General features: G+C 44.2%; 1 protein-coding gene across 1 annotated transcript in view; it reads right to left on the reverse strand.

The window, feature by feature from the left end:
* The window catches only part of SMG6 (SMG6 nonsense mediated mRNA decay factor), a 237378-nt gene that overhangs the window by 23382 nt on the left and 192084 nt on the right, over positions 1–21912 (reverse strand). The window lies entirely within an intron of this gene.

The following is a 21912-nucleotide window of genomic DNA, read 5'->3' on the forward strand; positions in this document are numbered from 1 at the left end:
CAGGGAAACACACTTCAGTGGCCAGATATGCCACAGGGTGGCAGCCCATTCTCATCATCATTGATTCTAGCCCGTATTAAGTGTCCACTGCCCCCCAATGCTTTTTCATTCCACAACGTGAAAGGGAATTCTATGTCTGTACCGCACAGTAAAGTACTAATTTGGAGTCTGTCTTTGACTGTTTGCTCACTGTTTTACAGGTGCATTTGTTACTCCCTCACCTGGACAATAACCCCACTGGAGGCAAAGACTACATCGCCTTAGCACCTGCCCTTTAGCACCCTTTGCCAGGGAGTGGGGCACACAGGACGCTCACAGTAAGAACTGACGGGCACAGGGAAACTTGGCTGGTACCACAAGGAGCGAAGAGGTAGGCACATCCTCTAGGACGCTGTGGAAATGAGCACCACTCTGCCAGCTAGTGCTACATCCTCTACCATCTTTCCCAGCAAAACCTGCTACCCTCCCTGCTTAGGAGTGGCCCATGCTCACCTTGACCAATGGTCCTGGATCATTACAGGCCTAAATCTCAGGCTAATAAGCACTTCAACCACATCCACCTGACAGGTTGATACTGAGAGTGCTCAGCTACCCAGAAAAGGCTTTGGAAAGAATAGCCATCTTGAGCTTGGTGTGCCTGGTCTTGGGCTTACACCTCCTTGAAAGAGGAAGGAAGACCTCCTTGGACCAGGGCAGGTAACCATGGATTCCACTGTGTGTACTCAAACATGTGATGAGGAAGGTTAGAAATACAGAAGCAGGGGCTAAAAGGCATTAAAGAACAGAGCTGAAATGAGTAATAGCCTGGCAGGCAGCACGCACAGTGGCCTCCCTGCATCCCCAGCCTCACACTTGCAGAGGAAACTTCTGCATTTCCACAAGACTGCCAGTTTCCTCTCTGTGGTCTAATTTTAACCACCTTGTCGTTACAGTGTGTGTCAGCCACCTGACCCCATTATGACCTCTGACCTTATGCCCCAGCTACTGCTTGCACTATGGAGAATTATGTAATGGGTCCAGGACTTTCCTTTTCAGTATGAGGCTGCTAATGCTGAGTGGCGCAGAGGCAGGAATTAAGGGGTGAGAAAAGGAGACAAAGCCTGCCAGGGACCTTGGCATCACTGGGACAGTGAGAGGTGTGCTGGCACTCCTGCAATGTGCAGCAGAGATCTGCCAAGAAGAGGAATGTGCCCGTAGTTGTGTGCGTGCTGAATAGGAGGGCAGGAGAATTCTCACTGCTAAGAGCATAGGCTGGGTGGCATGCGGAATGGCTCAGGAAGTGTGTGATTCCTGGCCAAGGAGGAGAAAGGCCACATGTGTGGACGTGGGACTCCTGGAGATGGGGATTTCCAGGGCACAGCAGGACCTAGGGATACAGACATCCTGAGCCCGCCTGCAGCACATTCTTGGAAAATCAGTGGGAACTGTCACTCACAGGGACTCAAAAGCAAAACGGAATGCCCTCGGCCCCCATCCACCCTTTTTCATTTTCACTCATTTAGAAGGCACCTGGTTTCCCCGCCAGATTTGGTTTACTATGGCCATTAGTCCCTTCCCTAGGGCAAGGGCACTCCTGGCTGATTCTCAAAAGGCCTTTGATCCAATGGGGTCTCTGAGCTGGTGCTAAGAGGCCTGAAAAGGATTCCACCTGTTTGGAGAGACAAAAGTCTCTCTTCCAGTCTCTTCCAGTCTTTTGGAAGAATGTCCCTGCTCCTTTGCATCTGAACTAGCGGAAAGAACAGCCAAGGTTGTGCATAGCTTCCTTGTTTCCAAAGTGCACTGTGGGAATGAGAAATGGGACTCCAGCTATGTGGTAGATGGGGAACCGAGAGGCAGAAAGTCTGGGCCTTGCCCAGGGCACAGAGCAGCCTCTGTCTCCAGTCTGCCGGCCTGCCAGCTAAAGCATTCTGCTGTATGGTAGGGGGAATGAGCCTGGAGGGGTGTGGACCGCAGTGCTCTCAGCCCTGGAGTTTTACAGATTTATGGGAATATTCTCTTAGACAAAGCCTCCAGAACTTGAGTTGGGCAAAAAAGGTTCATATATGGTTAACAAGGGACATCACGATAGAAGCAGCCCTTCAAACCACCCACAAAGAGCCAACTCCAAGATAATCTTTGGCTGACCAAGGAAGACTTCCTGGTAGGAGAGGGGTTAAAGCTAGGCTCTCTGCTCGGAGAGGAAGGAGTCCAGATGAAGTCTATGACATAATCCTCACAATAGCTCTTTTCATGAGTACATTTTTCCATTCTATATCAATGAAAAACAGAGAATGTAAGTGGTATGTACATTGTAGCCCTGGGCAAACTCTAGATTCTCTAGAGGGGAAAGAGCTGGGCAGGAGCATGTTCCTTCCTGGGCTGTTAACAGGTTGTGCTGGACTGGGGCTAGAGTGGGAAAGGCCCCCCTGGCTAGGGAAGGAATGCCCCAGGAAATGTGGGACTCAGCACCTTCTCAGTGGCACTTGTGGCCCTTCTGGAGGGAGATGACCTGTGCTGACTATCAGGAACTCCAAAGTTAATGGACAAAATGTCTCATACAAACCATTCCAGTCAGCTTTGAAAATAAAACTGAGACTTTAGGTCAGGGAAGAGCTGAAAGAAAGGCACCCAGAGAAAGCCCCTTTCCCTTCTCTTGAAGACCAGCTGAGGCAGCGTGCCCCATCAGCGGGAACTGAAACCTCCAGCTTCAGGGCTCCAGTTATCACCCAGATCAGGTCCACACGCAAGGAACCAAGTAGAAAGGAAAACTGAAAGTGAGATGTGGCAAGGCGATACAGGAGCCTGGTCAGTCTCAGGCTCAGTTCCTTAGAAAGAGATAAGGTGAGCATGCACAGGGGAAAGTGGAGGCTGGAGTTAAGAGGAAGGTTAAGTCTTGAGGAAAGAAAGAAGAAATCTCTAGGTCAAGAGAGAAGAGGGGAGGCAGACTGAGTTACTGACTTGGGGTACCTTAGAGGAATGACAGATAAGCAAGGAATGGAGTTCTCTGAATGCTGGTGACTCTCCACAGCCACTCCACAAGGGACATGCCCAGGCAGAAAGAGGCAGAGAGCCAAGCTATGGAAGGCCGGAGGGTGAGAAAGGAAAGGAACCAAGCACCAGGCACCAGAGTCTGATGTGTTCTGAGTTGTGAGATTTGGCACACCTCAGAGCGGCCATAGGGAAGGGAGAAAAACTCTCAGCCTAACTAGGGAACAGGCGGAGGGGTCAGAGAGCTGAACCAGGCAGGCTTCTCTGGAGGCAAACTCCAGGGAATTAGGAGCTCCTCCATCTTTACTGGGTCCCTGTTTTCCCCATAGAGACAGGCCTCTTGGAAGGCATGAGCACTACAGTGGCTGGTTAGATTTTGCACAATTTCTTTTTCTGAACATTGGTTTTGGGGAATCAGAATCTAAACTTGCATTATCAGCCAGTTCTGTTTTTTTTCCCCCTGGTCTTAAAAAGTACTGCTTGCTATTGCTCCTCTGGTTAAAGAGAAAAATCACACGGGTTTTCCCCTACAAACTCAAGTTTACAGGTTGTTTTTCTTGTTTCTCTAAATGGAGTCAATTATTCTCACATTTGTTGAAACCTTCAATCAAACTTTATAGCTTGTTAATTTTACAGAATGTCCTTAGAGCAAGTAAGATGCAGACAGGAAAGTTGAAGTCTTGCTGAAATTATTAAGAAACCTTAAAATAGCCTACAAATCCACCACCAAAGCTGGTAAAATACAGGCTGCTTGGCTGGCTTCTGAGGTCAATTAGCAATGGGTTAATTATCATCTTTAATGAGCCAAGTCTACAGGATTGGTTACAAGAAACTGAACTCAGACTAAAGTATTTTCACAACTGGGAACCTCTGGTTATACACGACTCACCCTCACAGGAGACTGATGGTGGGTAGGGCAATTCTGTAGTGGCCAAGGGAGGAGGGTCAGTCTAAGGAAGAGGACTGCCAGTGAAAGTTCAGACCCAAGGAATCCTCTGGAGCTGGGAGGACAGAGGAAATGGTTTACTCCCAGTCCTAGGAGGAGGAGGAGCTTCCAAGGAGGAGGGAAGCTGGCCACAAGGATGCACTATCACTCTGAAGACAGAAGCAATGGTTTACAACAGAGAGTCACATTTGCAGCCTACCTGAATCAGAGCAAACTGGTCCTGAATTGTGAGCAAGTGTCAGAAGTGCAGAGAAAGGAAGAACCAATACTGTAGCTGAATGACAAGGGGTCAGAGGGGGAAAGGACATGGGGGTTGGTGCCAGAGGCATATCCTGACAACCCCTGGGCATACCGTCCAAGGGGATCAACTCCAAGTGAAATCAGCATTTCACTCTTTCCCTATCCCTGCTGTAACAGGACCTCATTTCTATGCCAAGATAGCTTGGCACAGATCTCTCCCTCAGTCCCTTTTGATCCCAACACCCAAACCCAGCCCTCCCTAACTCTATGGTTTGTCTGTGTTAACTGAGGGGTCAGTGGGTCACAAGATGAAATGCTAACATCACTGGCTAACCCACACCGGTCACACCATTCCACGTGTCTGGTTCCAACAACTGTTTCCTTCTCAGTGGAGGCAATGCGGGTCATTACCAATCAGATGGCAACACACAGATGCCTGTTCAGAGCAGTATGGCAGCCTGCTAACTCCACCTATATCCATTGTCTGCACACACACATGCACGCACACACGCCAGCCTTAAGTTTCCTAGAGAGAGGTGCATGGGCACTGGCAAACCGTTAGATGGAAAGACTTGGGGGTGCAGGGGAAGCGAATAAGCCAATAATTTTATTGAAGACTCCAAAAGGTATAGGTACTGGTTACTGAGTGGGAGATTTTGTTCATAGTGGAGAGAGTTGGGAGAACAGAGGAGTTGTGGAATACACACTGGCAGTGAGAAGGTAAGTACAGTAGGAAAAAAATGGGTCCATTTTGGGAAGAGGCAAGTTGAGGCAATATAGGGGTTTGGCAAGGGCTTCATAGGCTATGAGACTTGAACCTGAGATCATAAGGCTTAAACTTGAGTTCAAGTTTTAACTGCCACTTCCTAGCTGTGTTTCCTTAGAGCCTGTTTGCTCAAGTTATTTGTGAGGTTTAAAAGAGATAATGCATATAAAATATTTAGCAGAGTGCCTAGACCCAGTAAGTGCACAATAAACTAGTGGCTGTTACTTTTTTCTTCCTTGCTGCCTTACTCTGCTCAGTGGTGGCAGGGGCACTCCACCTAACACCACTGAGATGTGTAGAAGCCAGACTCGGAGGTGAGGAAGGAAGCATGCGGCCGGCACACAGCCTAGGGCTGAGGGAAGAGGCCCTGGAATGCTCATCTGCATGTTGAAGCTGATGAAATATTTTATTCAGAGCTAAGGTACTGGATCCTGGTTTCTGGGCAGGGAAAGCCTGGTCTCTCTCTAGCTGTCTCTCTTTTTAATTTTCCTTAAAAATTCCTGGACTTAACCAGAAGCAAACATGCATGCATTCTACAGGACTCTAGAGAGGCTGTAAGGGTTTGGGGAAACAAGCCACTAAAGCACACATCAGAAATAAAATTGTGAACATCACAACTGCCTTGACCATCTGGTCCCTTCATATTGGGGGGTGGGGGGTGGCTTCGTCTTTGTTAATGGTATCCTTCTTCAACAAGACCCCACTGGATCCCTGCTCCAGGTCACTCAATGCAGGAGAAATGAAAAAAGTCCCATGAGGCATTTTCTACTCACCTGTATTTCCTGAGTGTGACAGACAATCATTCTGAACAAAGCCAGACAGGAGTCTGGATTTTGCTGGGCAGAGTACAGCCTGCTCTTCTTGAATTGTTCCCTCATGGAAAGAAACCATTCTCTTCTAGAACTCTGAGCTCCGGCCGTATGAGCAAGGTGCCTTCTTAACAGTGAGCATGTCACAGAGAACAACTATAGGCAGCAGTAGCTCAGGCTGCAGTCCAATCCGCTTCCCCTGCAGAGTGCTCTGAGCAGCCACCCAAATTGGCAGGGGTTGGGGCGGATACTGGCACTGCCAACACAAGCCTTTCAGGTCTGGCTGGCTTTAGCTGGTCTGAAACCTGGAACATAGGCACTGGGGCCCTCACTTACTAAACCAGCAGGGGAGGCTACAAGCTCAGCCCCTGGGGATGAAAGTCCTTGCGTCTCAGTCTGCAAATATCCACATGCAGTCTGTTTCTATGCTGCCAGTTAATTTCGGGCCAGGAACACTGTATGTTGGGCTCTACTTGCTCTGAGCCACATTCTTATTTGCTGTTTAGACAGGCAGGATAAGGAGACCACCCCTTAGCTTTGTATTCAGGCTCTTTCACCAAATTTGTCCCTGGTTTTATTTTTTGCGTGTGTATGGGGGAGAGTGCCCTTTCTGAGACACAGATGGCATTCAACACATTTAGACAGCATTCAATTTAACAAATATTTACAAAGTGCCTACTGTGTGCACTAGACACTACTCTAGGCCCTGAGGACTCAGCAGAGAGCAAAGCAAAGTCCCTGCTGCAGTGTGTGTGTGTGTGTGGGGTGGTTGTCATATTCAGACCTCCAAGATTCCATCAAGAGATAAATAACCCTTCTCCCCTCAAGGGAAAAGGAAGAGGCAGCCTGAGGTGAAGAAAAGCCTCTTGTAGAGACTTGGCACACTGCTCCTTTATTCATCCCTTGTAGGCAGAAGGGCTGTGAGGAAGGCAGGATCTCTACTACCCACCCACCTACCCCTCGCTGTGTATAGCCACACTGATTTCTTTTTTTTTTTTTAAAGATTTTATTTATTATCTTTAGAGGGGAAGGGAAGGAGAGAAGAAGAGAAACACCAATGTATGGTTGCCTCTCATGCGTCCCCTGGTGGGAACTGGCCCGCAATCCAGGCATGTGCCCTGACTGGGAATCGAACCTCGATCCTTTGGTTCATAGGCCCGCACTGAATCCACTGAGCTACACCAGCCAGGGTGCGCTGATTTGTTATTATTCCCTAACCCTCAACTCCAGGCCCCAGGCAACCCTGTTCAAATTCCCCTGCACACCATTTGCTCCCCTTTGCACCTGAGACTTTACAGATTATCTCCCCAATCTATGGTAACTTTACCTTTGTGCAATCAATTCATTCCTTTATGTTTGATAAAATGCCTTTCTTTTCAAGAAACCTTTACCTAGCCTGCCAGCCCACTGCCCACAAATTTTTCCTAAGGTCCAAATATGTGACAGGGACTATGCTAGACATCCTGGGCACACAAGAGAACATGGTAGATGCAGTCCTTGATTTCACAGCATTTTCATTCCAGAGAGGGATTCCACCATAACCTGACACTAACTTCTTCCAAAGGCACGGTTGTCTCTTCAGCAGCTATGGGCTAGGCCTATACTGACTTCGCCTTCTTTGACCTCATTAGAAGCCCTCAACATCTGTATCATTTATATGCCACAAAAGGAGTTACTGATCATTCTGAGCCATACTAGAACCTCCTCAAGACCATTTCCCAGTGATTCAACCCTTTCTTTAATATTTCAGGGGAAAGGATTCAAGACCCAGAGGAAACTTTTAAAACCACCATTACTTAATATTTAAGAAACATCTAAGTAATTTTTATGATTACCTACTTAACAGACTTTTTTCCCTGTTAACTTTCAGTCCAGACCATGTTGTATGAGAGGTCTGTTACTGTCTGGAAATCTACAAGGGGGCTCACTTCCTACTGGGAACCCATTCCATATTTGGACTTCTCTAACAGGTAGAGATGTCTGTCCCTTTTTAAGCCCAAATTTGCCCTCCAGTGCTTCTAATTCTGTTCTCTGGGGCCACATAAAAAAACTCATTCTGCTTCTACATGACTGGCCTCAAATTATTTGAAGTCTGCTATGCTATACCTTCTCCAGGCTAAACAGTCCCCCTTCCTTCAACTGTTCTTCACTTCAACTGTCTCCTCAACATCCTGTTTATTTTTCACTAAGACTTTCACTGAGACTACTGTGTCTCCTAGTGTGAGTACCCACGTGTGATCTGGCAGCAGAGAACAGAGCAGAACATATCCTTTTTCTGTTCTGGATACCTCAATTCTGTGAACAGGCTGAAATGGCATTGGTTTTGTTGCTCACCACCTTGCATTAACAGCGTGTTGTGAGCTTTTAATCAAAAAATCCCTAAATTGTTTTCATATATGTAACTAATATTATCTCCCCTCACTGAATGCAAGGACTTCACTAACTGTCCCTTTCATAACATGTCTTCCCTGAGGTCTCCCCACACTATAAGGAGCTCTGTTATTTAGTACTGTGCTGCCTGCTACTTGCTATGTGCAGCTGACTTTCTAGATAAGGTAGATTATGCATTAATTCTTATTTGTTTGATTTCATTTTATTTACTTCTTTCATTGTAGCCTGTCAAGTTCTCTTTGGACCCTAAATTTGTTTTCTGAGAATGTATTCTCTCTCATGGTCATGACATCCATAAACTTGATCTGTTGATTTGTTTATGTGTCCCAGTATCTTTCTCCCATTAATCTGTCCTATCTTCTCTCCTAAGTAAGTTTCCTGAGGGTCGGCACTGTAATTCGAATTTACACACACACACACACACACACACACACACACACACACACACACACACACACAGAAACTCTACCTGCCACACATACTAGGAGTACTTGGACAACGTGGATGACTCATCATGGGAGACAGATGGCGACCTTAGGACAACTCAAGAGGACACCGCGATCACAGGGGAGCGCCAACCACTGTCTACTGTGTGAATCATGCTCCTCATGTTGTGCAACACAGACGCCCTGGACAGACTCAGAGACGCTACTTTCTGCTTGGGGTGGTGTCCCCATGAAGTCTGGGCTCAATGAGAAACAGGTACTCTCCTTGACAAGGTGCCTGCAGTTTCCTAGTTTCAGATAAGATACCGCAAGAAGCTAAGCCCTGGACACATCACACCTTGCCTTAAGTGGAAGGCTGTGGACCCCGGGCAAGGGAAAACATACCTCAGCAAGAGGTGTGACTGTGCTCTTCAAAGTACTGTTATACTCTTGGAAAAAATTATACTCATGTCTTTATATAAAAATACAAAAATGTGGAAATTATCTGAGGTTAGGGCTGAAGTAGAAGGCTGCTTTAAAGTTGCATTTTCAGGTCCTACATCTAGAGTCCTAAATATCAAAGGTGGCCAATGGCGTCTCACAGTTGGAGACAAGACAAGCTTTGCTAACTAAAGTCTATTCACGTTTGAGATGAGGTATACCTAAGGCAAATATTGGCACACAGAAGAAACTAAGTAAGTATTATTAGTATCCTTCCTTCACTTCTAAACACTAACAAATTTTTTCCCCCCCAAACCACCCAAATCAGAATCACATAGGAGCTTTTTAAGAATGCAGACCTTTGGACACTTCTTTGGACTAAATACACAAGTATTTCGGGGGATAGGGCCTTGGACTGCACTTTGAACAGGTTTTCCAGGTACTTGTGAACACTGAAGTTGACAATCACTGCTTGAATAGGCTGAAAGGATAGGTGGTGATAATTTTGGTCAATTCTTCAAATTGATCAAATGCCACTTTAGATAAGTACAAAAAAATACTACCTTATATTATTAATGGCTCTCTTAGGATCTAGAAAATCCTTAGCACCCTATGAAGCAGTTAATTATTGTAAAAGAGTTGAGAAAAAGATGATAAAAGAGTTGAGAAATCTGTAACTTGAGTAATTTACATGAGATTTGAAAGCCAGCAACAATTTCCTAGTCCAATATTCTTGCCAACTCATCAGAGCTGCTTCTGTGGAAAACACCACTGCGTCTCCTAAGGCATAACAACGAACCCACTGTGGGCGTCACTCATCCTTAAAAGTTACCAGCGACAGTGAATGGCTGCTACAAGCCAGGCACTGAGCCAAATGCTTCTCATGAACTGACGCATCTAATTTCAACAGCAACCCCCAAAAGTAGGTACTGTCATTATCTCCATTTTACAGATGAGGAAATCAGGGCACAGAGTTACATGACTTGCTCAAGGTTATGCAGCTAGTAAGCAGAGGAGCTGGAATGTGTCTCTTCCCCCTTTTTTTTTTTTCTTCTTCCCTTCTTTTTTATCCTCACCTGAGGACATTCTTTTTTTCATTGCTTTTAGAGAGAGCAGTAGGGAGAGAAACTAGGACATGAGAGAGAAGCATTGATCAGTTGCCTCCTGTATGTGCCAGGACAGGGGACTGTACATGCCCAGAGCAAGGATCCGGGATTGAGGATTGAACCCATAACCTAAGTATGTGCCCTAACCAGGAAATGAACCTAGAACCTTTTGGTCACAGGAGGATGCTCCAACCAACTGAGCCACACCGGCCAGGGCAAGTACCTTTTAAGTGTCTGGCTGCCACAATTCTCAGTGGATCCAGACCATTTACCTGTGTTTTGGGCGGAGAGGTTCACAATCCCCACAAGGAGAGAGATCTGATCTAGTACAGAAATTCAAAGGGGGGCAGACTCTCATCGCTGATTTCTGGCAACTACTGGTCTGAGTATACTTCTCTTGGGTAGGTGACATGCCACAGGTCTGGGGAAAGCAGTGTCTAGAGGAAAGTTCACATCATGTTCTCCTAACTTGGGTAAGTTCCTGACCTTGTTTGCAAGATACAGATGATTCTGAAGATCTCTTTCCATTCTTACAGGTTTCTATGATTTTGGGCGAGGAGAGGAAAGTCAGATCAGTTCTGCCACTGACCTTGACAGGGGAGCTCAGCTCTGTCACGGGGACAGTGCCAGGAGTGGGGCTTGGCCTTTTTGGATGGCCTGATGATTCAGAGTCTGAACTAACAGTGAGGCTAGAGATAGTTCCTGATGGAAAAAGGTGGTATAGGTTCTTCTCGTATGATAAGCCACTAAGGAAGACTTGGAGGGTTTTATGGAATCGTTAGCACAGAGCTCCCCTCTGGCCACGGAGCAGAGGAAGAAACAGCAGACCAGTTTATAAAGCTCCAGAGTGGAAAATTTCTGTTGGTGTCCAAACTAACTTTTTGGCTTTCTGTGAGGTTTGGAAAGACTTGTACTGATGTTTTAATCACCTGTTTAGTGTTCTGAAGACTCTTGTCAGAGGCCTCACTGAGCCTGCTCCAGCAGGCAGTGGGAGCAGCTGGCTCATGCACGGCACTCTTTTTGTGAGCCGTTTCTTTCCCATGGCCATGTCCAACACCCTGTAGCTCCCTCCAGGCCACTCGGAGGGTACAAGCCAAACTTGAGTCCCATAGGAGGCTGAAGACCAGCTCTCTGGCTAACTTCTCACCAGATCTGAAGCCAGGAAAGGCTCTTTAAGAAAAGACAAAGTACAGAGAGGTAAAGAACTGTTTCTGAAAACCAGCCTGTCAGCAACCCCTTTGTGGTGGCGTAGAGAAAACAGGTTTGGCCTCCTAGGAGAACCACCATCTAGACATTCTGAAGCCCTGGGGTATTGGTCATGAAATAAGTCCTCATAAGTAAAAAAGAATATTGGACAAACTCAGGTTGGGCACTTTCTAGAAACAAAAACTCATGAGCACCCAAGACGCCTGTTTCAGAGGTACAGGGTAGTGGCACATAGAACAAGCCAGCATTTTACTTCCTCCACAGTTTTCACTGGTCATAGCTTCTTGATGGCTGGCATATTCCATTTTACTGGGAAAGCTGTGGTGGAGATAAAGTGGTGACTGATGGTTGCTAGGCATTACGTTATTTCATTTAATTATCACAGCAAGCCTGTGAGATAGAAAGAGCAAGAGGTAACTGAAGCTCTAAGGAAAGAAACATCCAGTAAGTGGTGAAGCTGGGATTTGGGCCTAGATCCGTCTTACTCCAAAGTCTGTACCAGTTCATTAGACCTTGAAGCATCTTAGGAAGGTAATGATACTTTTGGAGACAGGGACCTACTTCAAGTCCTTTTCACTAAAGGACAAGTCCCCTCCCCCACCAGCCTGAGCAGCCCATAGCGCTGCCCCCAGGATACAATAAACACTTGTGATGATTTTGCATTTAGATTAACACAAACCAAATGGTGCCTGGCTAAGTTACAGGCAAGAAAAGAGATATTAAAATTAAAAATGTCTCAGAGCACCTGCCCTAAGAGGAGTTCTATCACTCAGATTCATTTCATTTCCCTGGACACAACATGGGCAAGACCTAAGCTAACCAGTTGATGAGACCAATGAATATGGGAAACTCATCACTGTTGAATGCCAAGTTAAGACCTATGAGTATCCCCCCAAAAGTTGTCTGCAGTACACAGTCTTGACCTCTGGATGTATTGTAAAAAGAAAGGTTCATCAGAGAACACTGGGACAAGACAAAGAAAATCGAAGCTGCCTTCTTCCACCTGGCACACAAAGGCTGCACAAATCCATCAATCCAAGAATCTTTTACTGTGCAAACAACAGTGTGTTGTTCATCTGGCAACCCTTGATCTTGGAGGAAGACATGAAGGTGGGGTAGAGAGAGAAAGAATAGTTTCTTGCTACACAATTTTCTTTCCTTCTATTCTTCTTCTACTGGCTGCTCTCTCTGTGAGTTAACTTCCCTCTGATCAGACCACTCCACACATACCATCATTCCCTGCCCAGTTATGCCCAAATTCAAGCAGATTAAGCCACCAGCACGGCTTTTAATGGAGGAGGGGAGGGGGTCTTTCAAGGGACCTCTGCTTACTAAGAGAAAAGAGCCTCCCACGGTGGTAAACAGCACATTACTGCCTTTCCTCAGTGACCTCGGAGGCTGCAGAGACCCTTACAGAGACTGCAGTTAGAGGGAAGGGAAAGGGATGGAGACTATGATCAGAGAGGTCTTACGTCCCACAAGCATAACTGTGAGGACAAGGAAAAGGCTGTCTTGTCACAAGGACAAAATGAACCAGACCCGTTTGATTATAACAGGGAAGGAGGGTGCTGGAATAATGAATGGGGCAGCGGCTTACAGCCCACTGCATACATGGGGGATGCAGGAGGAAAGTATTTCAAAGCTGATGACAAGGCAGACAGGAAACTTACATGTCCTTGCTGACAGGAAAGAAAGAGTAAAATTCTGGGTCTTCTCTCATCTGCAGGATTTCTAACAGGCGACTGAAGTTTACCCTCTTCCCAAGGATATGCTGACAGCTGGGAATACTGCCCTTCAGGTCGGGCAGGGCAGAGATCTAGACCTCTCCAGAAGTTCACAAAGAAGTTCAGTGAGGACTCAAAACATGATCCAAAACACAAATGGGACTGCCATTTCCTGTTGGGTTTCCATGCTGTAAAAAAGTGGGGGAGAAATGCCAACTACAAAGTGCTCTGTCTTCCGTGGAAAATGGAGTGTGCAATGTATCCGTTCCAGGTTTTGACTTGTAAATCTAAGTGAGAACTAGTTGCTAGTTGCTAGAGGATTAGAGTGTTAAAGAGACATTCTACCACCCAACCTGCCAGGCTTTCTGCTCACTGTCCATGGACTTCTAGGGAGCTGACGACAAAGTGTGCTTGAGTGTATGTATGAAGGGCAGCCTTGGGCTCTGGCAGCTCCTTCTGGACCCCATTTCACTGTCCTGTGTTCTTAAACAGCTCTGATGAAACAAGCCATCTGTGAAGGTTATTTAGCTTGGAACTGGAAGAGGGTGAGGATGTGGAAAAAAGTAAATCAAGCAGCCAAAGGATAGGGCCAGAGAGAGAGAAGGCAGGTGGCATGTTCATGAGACTATGCGCCAAGGGCCGAGTGGGGTGGGACTGCAGAGATGGATGGTGCTGCAAAGAGGCCAGCATAGGAAGCACTGCAATGCCCAGGACGGCATGGTTTTGTCTCCAAAGTGGAATTTGCTATTCTCTTTCAAGGGCACACAAATTCTCCCTTGAAGGTTACTATTATAAGGGAATCCTGGGATAATGCCTTAACTTCTGAAAACGACCCGAATTCTGCCTAACTTCTTGCTGGGCCTGAATTATAGCCTAAAAGGTAAATCTAGCAAGTTTGTTTGTTTCTTTTACACACCCAAAGCCACCAGACAATAGCAACAGTTGAAAGGGTAAAAAATGAAGATGGTAGAGAATCTGAGGAAATCCTTATGAATTACAGAAAACAGCAACAGAAACTATAGAATAATCTGGGAAGCTATATGAGAATTTGGTGTAGGACTGGATTATAACCGGCTGTTTCTTTGGAGTTTCTACTGCCCCCTCAATTTATTATGAAGAACATATATGTTGAGCCCTGGCTGGTATAGCTCAGTGGACTGAGCACAGGCCTGTGAAGCAAGGGGTTGCCGGTTCGATTCCCAGTCAGGGCACATGCCTGGGTTGCAGGCCAGGTCCCCAGTAGGGGACACATGAAGGGCAACCACACATTGATGTTTCTCTTCTACTCTTTCTCCTTCCCTTTCCTTCTCTCTAAAAATAAATAAATAAAACATTAAAAAAAAAAAGAACATATATGTTGAAAGGCAGACTTAAAAAAATAATCTAGGCATTTTCACTTATTTTACCTCATTTGATCCTTAAATCCTATGATGGGACCACTGTCATCCCCATTTTACAGAGAGTAAACCCAAAGCCAGACAGAGTAACTTATATGGGCTTTTCTTATGATCAGAACAGTGCATAATGAAGACTATGACTTTTATTTAGATGAGGGAGATGTATTTTTCTGCAGGTCAGTATGGCAGAATGGCATTAGAGTTGATAGTATCTCATCTGATCCACTCCTGATCACCAAATCTATGTAATATATCTTCACAGGATTCGAAAAAGAAATAAAAAAGCTACTATTAGAATATATTTTTGAGCCCTGGCTGGTGTGGCTCAGTGGACTAAGTGCTGGCCTGCAAACCAAAGGGTTGCTGGTTTGATTCCCAGTCAGGGCACATGCTTGGGTTGCGGGCCAGGTCCTTGGTAGGGGGCGCACAAGAGGCAACCACACATTGATGTTTCTCTCCCTCTCTCTAAAAATAAAATTTAAAAATCTTTAAAAAAAGAATGTACTTTTGATTCTTTACTAAATCTTTCCAAGTTATTAGACTAAGAACAGGGTGCAGAGAGCAAGCTGGTTACTATGAATGCTGCCTATTCTACTTTTGAAGTACACAGAATGATATCCCTTAACCTCAGTTTCATTTTCTGCAGTTTCAGGTATCCCTGGTCAAACCTGGTCCGACATTATTAAATGCAAAATTCCAGAAATAATTCATAATTTTAAAATTGTGTGCCATTTTGAGAAGTGTGATGAAATCTCAGCGTCCTGCTATGTCCTGCCCAGGGTGTGAATCATCCCTTTGCCCAGCATATCCATGTCATATACCCTACCTGCCTATTATTTAGTTAGTAGCTGCCTCAGTTATCAGACTGAGTATCCTGTTATCATGGTGCTTCGGTACCAGTTACCTTTATTTTACTTAATAATGACTCCACAGTCAAGTTTAAACTTTATCACAGATATGTATGTGTAGAAAATAAACAGTATATACAGGGTTCGGTACGATCTGCACTTTCCGGCATCCACTGAGAGTCTTGAAATAAATCCCCTGTGGAAAATGAGTGACTACCATATAAACTAGTTTAAAGTACAGTTTCAGTGCTTCATACTAGTAAGAAAGAGAGAAAACTTCTGTACCAGCCTCCACTAGGGAAGCCTACACACACACAGCCTAAACTTTTTTAAAAAAATGGACAACACAGAACTAAAAGCTGTCACTGAATTCTGTTATTTAGGCTAAAGCCGCTCTTGCTACTGACAAAGCAGGAAAGAAGTTTGGTGTTAGCACCTCCTCCAGGAGGCACTGAAGATACAGTGTTATCTTGGCTTCAAGTACCAGGCCAAACCAAAGTTGCTTATAAATTTGTAGTTTAAATACATGGCACATGTTAAAAACAGACAAACAAAGAAAAAAACAAACAGTACAAAAGGCTGAATTTTAAAAACAAAATCTTCTCACCTCTGGTTTCTAGAACCCTTGTTCCCTAACCCTGTTGCCAGTCTCTGGTATAGCCTCCTGAGATATTTATGCATGTACTGTCATATATGATTAACCATGGGCTCTTCTTATACCTTTTATAAATATATTTATATATATGGCGATACACACTGCCATTTTTAGAAACATGACAGCATATCTTAGAGATCATCAACATCGTTTGTGAAGCACACTTCATACCGAATGCATTCAACAATAAGGTTCTGGAACAGATCCAGAAAACTGGATGTGTTTATTGCAACAGAGTTTCTCTGTCTTGGGAGGATGGGATGAACTTGCAAAGGCAGCACAGAAAAGCAGACAGGGGAAAATCAGTCAAGCTCATCACTCAGCATCAGGTCCAATAGGCCTGGGAGTGGTCAGCAAAAGCAGTCCCCTCAACCAGGCAGGGTCTCAAATGACAAAAAGCTGGGTAAGAGGGGCTGCACTTACATCCCAGAAAGAACATGGAAAGTATATGTATGTGTTCAAGTTTGCGAGCCGCCCAGAAAGAGCCCCCAAACCAAAGATTCTTCAACAAATTTGAAGGCCAGAAACAAACACTGCAACATGAAAATTAAACTGTATTAATGCCATCATGGCATGTTACCCAGGTGTTATGGGAAAAAGTGCTTTGTACATCTGAAGGCTAAGGCACTGCCTGAAAGTGCCAGTCTCCCTCTCAGGAACCACGCAGCTACCATGGAATAGAAAGTTAAGTATTTGAGGTGTTTCTGGCTGATCTCACAGTCTGGGTTCTACCGTGTAACAGTACCCCATTATGGAACAGGGTATAACTCTTTGTTTCCTGGACTGTACACCCAAAACACTAAAGGTATTCCACTGAACTCATACGATAAATATTCATTCAGCACCTGCTATGTGTGGCAGGCCTTATTTAAGGAACTAGGAATACAGCAATCAATAAAACAATGCTCCTTAGGTCGTGGAGCTTAATATTCTGGTGAGACTGAGAAACAATAAGCAGATAAGTACAGGAAAGCACTATTTTTAAAAAGTAGGAAAAGAGGGACAGAGATTAACACAGTAGGGAGAGTATTGTTATTTTGTGTAAGATGGACAGGGAAAGGCTCTTGGGTAACATGCCGTTTGATCAGATGTGGAGGAGTGAGCGGAGTGAGCCACAAAGCAGAAAGGGCCTTCTAAGGTAGGTAATCACAGTGCCAGGCACACCTTCTCTCCTAGAAGGGTTTGCCAGCTATGTGCAGGGTAAAAAAGAACAGCCTCTTCTAGCCCAGCTGGGTGAAAGCAGAGCCCTTTGAGAGTTTATGTAGCTTGTATGGATTCCATGCAGATTTCTGGACATTTTCCATCACAGATGAGAGTTTTATGTTGAATTTTAAATTGACCACAAATATTTAACTTCTCTGGACCACAAATGCAGTATCTTCTCTGTGGTTCAGCTGGCACCAAGTACATATTTACGAATCTCTATATGTCTGCCTGTTATTTAAATTTCTTATAGAAGTGCCAAGGTCTTTAGTTGTGCTTTACCCCTCCCATGCCATATCAGTGGGTCTGAACCCTGATCAGGTCTAATTCTTGAGGAAGGAGGTATCTTTACAATGGGACTTAGGGTATTCCTAGTTAAATTTTCTATTTAAGAACTATTACTTAAGGGTCTGTTCCAAGATCTTGTATTTGAATTACAATGTAAAAACTAAAAAAAAAAAAAAAAAAGTTTCTCCACTAAAAAATAAAAAAATAAAACTTAGGATCTATACACTTTAATTACATTAAAAGCCAAACAAACAAACAAAAGCCAGGTGTAATGAGCCCCAAACTTCTAAATGTGTCCAATCAGGAATTACTACTAATTCCTGAAAATTATAACCAGCACTAGAGTTACAAAGAATGTGAGAAACAGTCCCTGCTCCCCAGGTGGGTCTTCAACAAGCTAAACTGGGCAAGGGCTCTGGCTCAAGAGCACCAGCTAGGTCATCCCTAATCCCAGGGTCAGTTTCTCTTCCCTAATGGCAAGAAAGTGACGTGGCATTCTCTTCAAATAAAGGTATTTAAAACTCTCACTCCTACCCCATTATGGATATCTGTCACTGTCTTATCTTTCTTAGTGCAGCTCACTGGGCCTCTGGGCTATGGTTCTACTCATATTCAGCCTGGGAGGGGAGGGAGGAATCCGGAGCTGCAGAGTTGAGACTCATACAGAAAGACTTGAGGGGTATCTTCAGGGACACTGGATTTCCTGAGTTTATAGGAAGAGTAGCAGAGCTACCTGTTATAAAGTAACAAGCCACACAGATATAAATCCATGCAAGCACATTTTAAGAACAATGTTCACTTTAATAAAATGAACAATGACTTTCAAAGTATTCAACTTGGAAGACCAGAAACTCATTTTTTAAAAACTAGCATCGACTTGTAATTAGAATGGCTTTAAGCACATGCTTCTAGCTATTTTGTCCACCCTTCCAGTTTTCCACTGAAATGACTGGGGAAAAATGCAGAAAGCATATATTGGTACTAGGAAACCACATACCAGAAACTATGAGTAATTTTCTGCAAGACAAACTGCAGATGGGACTGGAATGAGGAAAATAGCAAGTGATGTTCAACCCTTTGTCTGCCTGGTAAGTATATAGATGAGACCATAGCAACAGTGCCCCACTAATGCTCTTGGAGCGACTAGGACAAGAACCAAAGTGGGTTGTGGCACACTCAGAAGAGCACAAAGGGATCCCACCAGGGTATCAGAAGAACCTTAGCAGCTGCTGCCTTACCTCTAGATCAATAGAGGCATACCTCTAATCTAGGCATGGGTTTGAATCACTGGATGTGTGACTTTAGGTGAGGTGGTTAACCTTTCGGGGTCTCAGTTTTTTTTATCTGTGTAACACAGGGATAATAAGAGTACTTACCCTCAGGTAGGACTATTATGAAGATTAAATACTGGCACATTGTAAGCTTTTAATAAATAATTACCATTATCTAATATCTCACTGATATCTATAAAAATGAAGAAACTGGAGGAACTGTGAGAGAAGGAGTAAGTAGAATATCCTATACTTATGCATGGGAGGTGCAGCAGAAATGACTAGTTAGTTCCTATTATTTGTTCTCCTTCTCTTCCTCTGCAATAGAAAACTTAAAAAAAAAAAGAGTTTATGTGTTTATTTTTAGAGAGGGGAAGGGAGAAAAACATCAACTGGCTGCCTCTCATATGTGCCCTGACTGGGGTCAGAATCTACAACCCAGGTATGCGCTCTGACTGGGAATCGAAGTGGTGACCTTTCACTTTGTGGGACGACACCCCACCAACTGAACCACACTGATCAGGCTCTATCATAGAAGACTCTTGATTTTAGCTTTTCTTATGGCTACCTAGAATAAAAATATACCCCAGTCTACACTGCAGCTAGGTTTGCCCATATGACAGTTTTGGCCAAAAGAATGTAGCAGAAGTATGTACAAACTTCCAGGATAGGTCCTTAAAAAGAGAGGTGTCTTTAAACAACTTTTTAAAAGATTTTACTTATTTATTTTTTAGAGAGATGGAAAAGGAGGGAGAAAGAAAGGGAGAGAAACATCGGTCAGTAGATATTTGCACGCTCCCAACAGGACACCTGGCCTGCAACCCAGGCATGTGACTTGACTGGAAATGGAATCAGCGGCCCTTTGGTTTGAAAGCTGCTGCTCCATCCACTGAGTCACACTGGCCAGGGGTAAAAAAAATTTTTTTAAAGATTTTATTTATTCATCTTTAGAGGGGAAGGGAAGGAGAGAGGGAGAGAAATATCAATGTATGGTTGCCTCTTTTGCGTCCCCTGCTGGGAACTGGCCTGCAACCCAGGCATGTGCCCTGACTGGGAATCGAACCACGATCGTCTGGTTCTCAGGCCCGTGCTCAATCCACTGACCTACAACCAGCCAGGCCCCAGGGCTAAAATTTTTTATTATAAGTTGCATTCCCTCTTTAACTGTTTCTACTCCCCACAGGCTTGTATGAAGATTAAATAAATGGCTGGCATTCCAACAGCTATCTTAGACACTGAGGGGTCCTTGGAAATAAAAGCCATGTACAGCAAAGCAATAAAAAAGAAAGAACCTCAAGTCTGTGGCACCATCAGTGCCAAAACAGAAAAAAAATCTCTGGGCTTGCTTCATTTGAAAGGAAAACCTATTTCTATCTTATTTAAGTTACTGTTATTTAGGATTTTCTGTTTCTTGCACCTGAACATAAACTTAACTAAAATGAGAAACTATTATAGTCTGTTTAATTTTTCTATTGGATAAGCAGAGAAAAATAATTGGAGGTACTGGATTTTAACAATTAAATATAAATAAGTGGAATTAAAATGCAATGAGTATCCAGGTGGTAGCTACAACCCTGTGAATGTTCCAAATGTCACCGAATCATTAGCTTTACATAGTTAAATCTATGTTATATGAATTCGACCGCAATAAAAATTTTGAAAACAGGGGGTGGAAATGGGAGGGAGGTGGGGAGCATGGGGGGTCGGTGAGCTGGGAAGGGAGTAAAAGGCAGAAAACTGTACTTGAAAAATAATAAAATAAAAATAAAAATAATTTGAAAATATTTTATTTTTAGAGAGAGGGGAAAAGAGGGAGAAAGAGAGGGAGAGAAACATCAACGTGCAGCTGCCCCTCACGCACCACGCCCCTCACTGGTGACCTGACCCACAACCCAGGCATATGCCCCGACGGGGAATTGAACCTGCAACCCCCTAGTTATCAGGTCCACACTCAATCCACTGAGCCACACCAGCAAGGGCCACAATACAATTTTTTTTAAAGCTGCAGTGTATATATACAGTTTAGAAGAGATAGACCTAAAACAATAAAATTTTTAAAAAGAAAGTAATAGGCCAAAATCTGTAAGGCAAAGACAAACACCAAAACAAAATAAAAACAAAGCCAGATTCAAGACAAAAGTGAACTGTGCCCTGGCTGGTGTAGCTCAGTGGATTGAGCAAAAAGCCTGCAAACCAAAGGATCGGGGTTCAATTCCCAGTCAGGGCACATGCCTGGGTTGCAGGCCAGTTCCCAGCAGGGGATGCATGAGAAGCAACCATACATCAATATTTCTCTCCCTCTTTCCTTCCCATCCCCTTTAAAGATAAATAAATTACAAAAAGTTTTTTAAAAAAGTGAACTGAAATGAAAATATAGGAAAAAATCCTTTGAAAAACAAGAAATTGACAAAAACAACTACAGTGGCACACTAATGCCACTTCCACTCTTTAACATATCAAGCAGGTAAAAATAACAGTAGTACAGACTTAGATACTGTAACTATTCAATACCTACGTACTGAATTTCTACACTAAAAGTACATTCTCAATATTCATTCAGCGTCTTTTGCATTTATTTTTTAAAGTATATTTTATTGATTATGCTATTACAGTTGTTCCAATTTTTTCCTCCCCTTTACCCCCTCCACCCTGTACGTCCCCAACCTCTTAGTTCATGACCATGGGCCGTACATATTAACTTCTTTGGCTTCTGTATTTCCTATACTATCCTTAACCTCCCCTATTTTTTTACATTATATTTTACTGATTATGCTATTACAGTCTTCCTGATTTTTCCTCATTTTCTACCCTCCACCCAGCACCCCCCACTCACTCAGGCAATCCCCCCACCACTGTTCATGACCATGGGTCAAGCATGTAAGTTCTGTGGCTACTCCATTTCCTATACTGCACTTTCCATCCCCATGGCTATTCTGTACTACCTACTGGCACTTTTTTTTAAAATTTAATTTTATTTATTTTTAGAAGGGAAGGGAAGAAGAGAGGGAGAGAAATATCAATGTATGGTTGTCTCTAGTGCATCCCCTGCTGGGAACTGACCTGCAACCCAGGCATGTGCCCCGACAGGGAATTGAACCGTGATCCTCTGGTTCTCAGGCCTGTGATCAATCCACTCAGCTACACCAGCTGGGGCTCCAGTTATGCTTTTTATTCCCTGTACCTTTTCCCCCATTCTCCCTTCTTCTCCCTCCCCACTGATAACCCTCCA

Source organism: Artibeus jamaicensis, unplaced genomic scaffold (assembly GCF_021234435.1).
Source record: "Artibeus jamaicensis isolate MK-2021 breed Jamaican fruit bat unplaced genomic scaffold, CSHL_Jam_final contig_2790, whole genome shotgun sequence".
NCBI classification, from domain to species: Eukaryota; Metazoa; Chordata; class Mammalia; order Chiroptera; family Phyllostomidae; genus Artibeus; species Artibeus jamaicensis.